The sequence below is a fragment of the Raphanus sativus genome, unplaced genomic scaffold, assembly GCF_000801105.2.
Source record: "Raphanus sativus cultivar WK10039 unplaced genomic scaffold, ASM80110v3 Scaffold4905, whole genome shotgun sequence".
Taxonomy (NCBI): domain Eukaryota; kingdom Viridiplantae; phylum Streptophyta; class Magnoliopsida; order Brassicales; family Brassicaceae; genus Raphanus; species Raphanus sativus.
Window position 1 is genome coordinate 1 of NW_026620206.1, and position 5,598 is coordinate 5,598.

At 39.2% G+C, this 5,598-nt stretch overlaps 1 long non-coding RNA gene across 9 annotated transcripts; it reads right to left on the minus strand.

Annotated features, from left to right (window-relative positions):
* Window positions 1-76: 76 nt before the first annotated feature.
* Window positions 77-5,516, minus strand: LOC130507601 (uncharacterized). Of its 9 annotated transcripts, none has more exons than XR_008942371.1 (8): window positions 5,009-5,198; window positions 4,599-4,909; window positions 4,444-4,523; window positions 946-3,861; window positions 711-842; window positions 575-650; window positions 340-472; window positions 77-264 (listed from the first exon to the last, which is right to left on the minus strand). It is a non-coding gene; the product is annotated as an uncharacterized LOC130507601 (long non-coding RNA). The 9 variants fall into 9 exon arrangements; XR_008942376.1 differs by adding an exon at window positions 5,205-5,516 and having other exon boundaries at window positions 78-264; window positions 711-3,861; window positions 4,970-5,101; XR_008942374.1 differs by adding an exon at window positions 5,205-5,516 and having other exon boundaries at window positions 79-264; window positions 711-3,861; window positions 5,009-5,101.
* Between the last annotated feature and the right edge of the window lie 82 nt (window positions 5,517-5,598).

Genomic DNA, 5,598 nt, shown 5'->3' on the forward strand with positions numbered 1-5,598 from the left:
AAACAATCAAAGTTGAACCATCTAGACACCTATATCCGGTTTAAGCAAAGAACCTAAACTATCAAGCAGACTCCAATCAGACATCAGACTGACTCAATTCACAAAGACGGATACATATTAGAACTAAACTATGTTTATTCGAAGTCTTATGCCGTGTACGAGAAATTATGAGAATAGCCCTCACCTTTGCCACGGGTTCTGAAGAAAACTTGAGAAAACGCCGAATGGACCTTAACACCTCTAAGATAGCAACTCTCGAACTTTCTGAAAATAAACAAATATGAAGATTTGAGCAGACTTGAACCCTCGAGAAGACGGATGAATAACTCAAGATCTGACCGTTAACGTTTTGATCCCTCCGGTCAGAATGTAGTCCTATATGTCCTTTGTCCGTATCCACCGAGTTTACTCTGATCGGGCACCATTTGATTAACCAAAATAGCTTTATCTCCACACTGGTTGCAAACGCAGACTGTACCAACACCTCCCACGAAACCAAGAATAACTCTCAGAAAATAACTTGAAATGACAATCCGCTTGTTGGAGAAGACAGATAAAAGAATTATCTACTTACTGACAAATTTACAGATTTAAATCTTTCGTTTAGGTCTACCGTTTCTCCCTTACACCGAGACTGATCGGAACTGGCTCTGCAACATAACAGTTGAATTAACACCAAGAATAAAACGTCCATAACTCTCTAACCGTACCTCGGTTTGAGAATCTAAAAGATGATATAGATATCTGACAGTAAGAGCTTTCCAATGATATCTCGCTCGTTTCCTGGTTCCTTCTGGATCGACGGGAAAACACCGATGAAGTTGACTGTCGGCGGATCCGATCTACAACGAACAGCCCCAAAGAAATAACCATAACTATTAGATGAAAACTCCAAATGATGATCCGCTTTCTGATAAATATAGATCTATGAGTGTAGAACATAACCTCAAAATTTGAAATCGAAATTCTCTGTTTTGATTGACCGTTCTTCTGTTCTCCCAAAACGTATCTGCTGAACTTTAATGTGTCTTTTTAGATGGTGATTAGATATCAACAGCGAAGGACGAGAAATATAACTGAGCTCTATTTTCTTAAGTTGAAAATGACGGCAGCTAAGAAGAGAGGAGAATAGGATGCTGCATACACTTATATACCTAGGTATATAATCATAGAATTAATTAATTGAACTGACCCATAATCGGTTTAAATAATTATTTGGTCCAAGAAATAAATAAATAAACCAACTATTGGTTTTGGGTCGTTACAATTCTTCCCCACTTAATTGGAATTCGTCCCTGAATTCAAATCCTGAGTCGACTGTCCATTATCATACTGAAAAGAGTTCTGAATCGTCCAATAAACTTTGACCAACATAGTCATCATTCCCTGAACCGCTTTCACTTGTCGGTCCATGATCTCCACAGCCTGACAAGATGCATACAATCTTTTGAGATCATCTGGTGGCTACTGAAAAATGAGAACTGTCTCTCTTACGACTATCTTCAAAATAATAGATGAAACACGACTTGAAAGTCTGATAACTCTGCCGATAAATCCAGTTTGTAAGCAACTGCTCTAGTCTGCTGCAAAATGTAATAGGGTCCCATATATTTCGCTTTAATCTTGTTAAATTTTGAGTCTTAGATCCTCCTTGAATTGTCCTTATTTTAAGGTTTACTCAACCGCCGACAAGAAACTTCAAATCCTTACAATGCTTAGCTGCATAACTTCTGTGACGGTCATGGCTTTCTTAAGCCGACCTTGAGCATGTCCCTTTGCTATACCGTCTCTAGAACCATTGAAGGTTCTAACTCTTGTCTCTTCCTCACTTATGTCCAACTAAGTGGTGTATGACAAGACCTACCATAAAATGCCTCATATGGTGTCATCTCATACTCGAATGATAGGTGTTGTTGTAGGAAAACTCTGCTAGATGTAGATACTTTCCCCCCAGTTTCCTTCCCAATATAAACGCAAGCTCTGAGCATATCATCCAATGTCTGAATAGTCCTCCCTGACTTCCATATGTCTGTGGTTGGTAGGCTGTACTCATGTGGACCTTTGTCCCAAATGCCTTAAGAAAGGCTCTCCAAGAAGCATATGTGAACTTAGTATACCAATCTGATACAATGCTAACAGGAACTCAATGCAACCTCACAATCTCTTTGATGTACATCTCTGCCAACTGATCAGCTCCATTTGTTTTCGTAATTGCTAGAAGATGAGCACACTTGGTGAATCTATCCTCAATAACCTAAATAGGATTCTTTCCACATGAAGTTTTTTTTTTTGTAACACAATTACAAATCCATAGTCACCAAATACCATTTCCACTATGGTAATGGCAGATCATGCAATAACCCGCTAAGCACCAGATTCTCAACCTTAACCATCTGACATGTTTGACACTGCGATACATTGTAGCAACATTGTTCTTCATACCAGGCCAATAAAAACATAACTTCTTATTTATGTAACTCTTAGATGTTGGCCGCGCTGAAATCGTAGTGGTATATTCCAAATCTTGGTAACTCCTGCTTCTGAAACCACATAATCCAAAATCTAATTTTTTTTGTTTTCCTTCTCCAGCCAAAAGAAAAACTTACCAAGCTAACAACTAATTGATGCTCTCCAGCTTAACCAACACAATCTGTAAATGCTCAGCATGCTCTTCTCTGCTCAAAGCATAAATCACGATATCGTCGATGAAGGCAATGGCACACTTATCCAAGTGCTGACAAAAGACATCGTTCATAAGTTTCTTGAATGCTACCGGTTCATTTGTCGACCCAAATGGTATCACCACAAACTCAAAATGTCCATAGCGTATACAGAAAACCGTCCTCTGTACATGCTCCTCAGCTATAGCAATTAGCAACTTGATGGTATCCTTGTTCAAGTCTCTGCAGACGATGCAAACTCTAAAACTCTCATCTTTCTTCGTCACAAATAATACTTATGCTCCTTATGGTGAAGTAATAGGTCTTCTGAAACCCTTATCAGATAGTTCCTCTAATTGCTGGTGCTAGACGGTATGGAGCTCGTGTAATTGGTGCTGTCCATGGTTCCAACTCAATCGTAAGAGCATCTCCTCTGGCTAGTAATGACCCTTTTAAGCCCTCATACTCTGCAATAACTTGAGAATCCTGCAGCCCATTCTGTCCATCATCCTCAACCATCGAAATGGTCACAAAAAATCCATCTACTCCTCAGCTCAATAAATCATCAGCATGTAATACGAAATCCATAGAACTCTCCAAGTACAACTAGTACAACTCGATGAATAAAAAAAAAAAAAAAAAATAGCTCCCAACGTCCTGTGGCAGCTGTCCGAACTAACACATCTCTGAAACGATCAATATAAACAAAACCTGGCAAACATGCCAAGTGTAACTCCAGTATCAACACAACGCAACCGGCGCACCCCCAGTCTCAAGACGATCCCCACGAGTTTCAGAAAAGCGTACATCCAAAGAAACCAACATACTCGTACACAAAAAAAATCACATGCCAGCCAATGGCTCATACCTCAAATCACATAACTCATACATCAGAAACTCGTGGATCGATGGCTTGAAAATTGGTGGTGACTGAAACGTCACATATCCACTCTTGAAAAACTTCGAAATAATGATTGAAGAAATTGATAAACCTCTGAGCAATCTGACAAACTGACATCACTATCTCATACCAAATTGTAACACCCGTCACCTCCTATCTCGAGAAAATGGGCCAGCAACAATAACTCATAACACAATAGCCCATATACACAAATCCACTCACCCAGAACCCAAATAAAAATCCGAATAAAAAGTCCAGTAGCACCAATCCGTCCAAATATCATATACTCGTCTGTCTCACCTGAAATGGGGAAGAAAGAGGGGTGAGCAACTGGGGAGTCACTCAGTGAGGTATGGGATGCTAAACCCGAAGTTCATTGACTTGGACATAGCACTCCGTATAAATATAATTTAATACTAATACATAACAAACACGGCACCTAAAGTACCCAAAGATCAAATAATGGCCCTAACGGCCGACCCACTAACAGGCCCAAACCCACCGAATATATGCTCGGCAACACACGCCCGGAGACGATTTATCGACCAACAGCTACGATCAACCGGTCGACTAAAGCTGACCGTAACCAACACAAAACCCGGCCTACAGATAAAACTCTCTGTACCCGGCAAAATCCCATACACAATCATAATAAATAAATATTATATTAATAATATTATAATATATCAGTTCTAAATGAACAATCAAAGTTGAACCATCTAGACACCTATATCCGGTTTAAGCAAAGAACCTAAACTATCAAGCAGACTCCAATCAGACATCAGACTGACTCAATTCACAAAGACGGATACATATTAGAACTAAACTATGTTTATTCGAAGTCTTATGCCGTGTACGAGAAATTATGAGAATAGCCCTCACCTTTGCCACGAGTTCTGAAGAAAACTTGAGAAAACGCCGAATGGACCTTAACACCTCTAAGATAGCAACTCTCGAACTTTCTGAAAATAAACAAATATGAAGATTTGAGCAGACTTGAACCCTCGAGAAGACGGATGAATAACTCAAGATCTGACCGTTAACGTTTTGATCCCTCCGGTCAGAATGTAGTCCTATATGTCCTTTGTCCGTATCCACCGAGTTTACTCTGATCGGGCACCATTTGATTAACCAAAATAGCTTTATCTCCACACTGGTTGCAAACGCAGACTGTACCAACACCTCCCACGAAACCAAGAATAACTCTCAGAAAATAACTTGAAATGACAATCCGCTTGTTGGAGAAGACAGATAAAAGAATTATCTACTTAGTGAAAAATTTACAGATTTAAATCTTTCGTTTAGGTCTACCGTTTCTCCCTTACACCGAGACTGATCGGAACTGGCTCTGCAACATAACAGTTGAATTAACACCAAGAATAAAACGTCCATAACTCTCTAACCGTACCTCGGTTTGAGAATATAAAAGATGATATAGAAATCTGACAGTAAGAGCTTTCCAATGATATCTCGCTCGTTTCCTGGTTCCTTCTGGATCGACGGGAAAACACCGATGAAGTTGACTGTCGGCGGATCCGATCTACAACGAACAGCCCCAAAGAAATAACCATAACTATTAGATGAAAACTCCAAATGATGATCCGCTTTCTGATAAATATAGATCTATGAGTGTAGAACATAACCTCAAAATTTGAAATCGAATTTCTCTGTTTTGATTGACCGTTCTTCTGTTCTCCCAAAACGTATCTGCTGAACTTTAATGTGTCTTTTTAGATGGTGATTAGATATCAACAGCGAAGGACGAGAAACATAACTGAGCTCTATTTTCTTAAGTTGAAAATGACGGCAGCTAAGAAGAGAGGAGAATAGGATGCTGCATACACTTATATACCTAGGTATATAATCATAGAATTAATTAATTGAACTGACCCATAATCGGTTTAAATAATTATTTGGTCCAAGAAATAAATAAATAAACCAACTATTGGTTTTGGGTCGTTACATAAAGCTTCTTAGATCGTGGTTCATCCTGGTTTTATAAGAATCATGAAGATAATGGCATATGTCCGAACATGC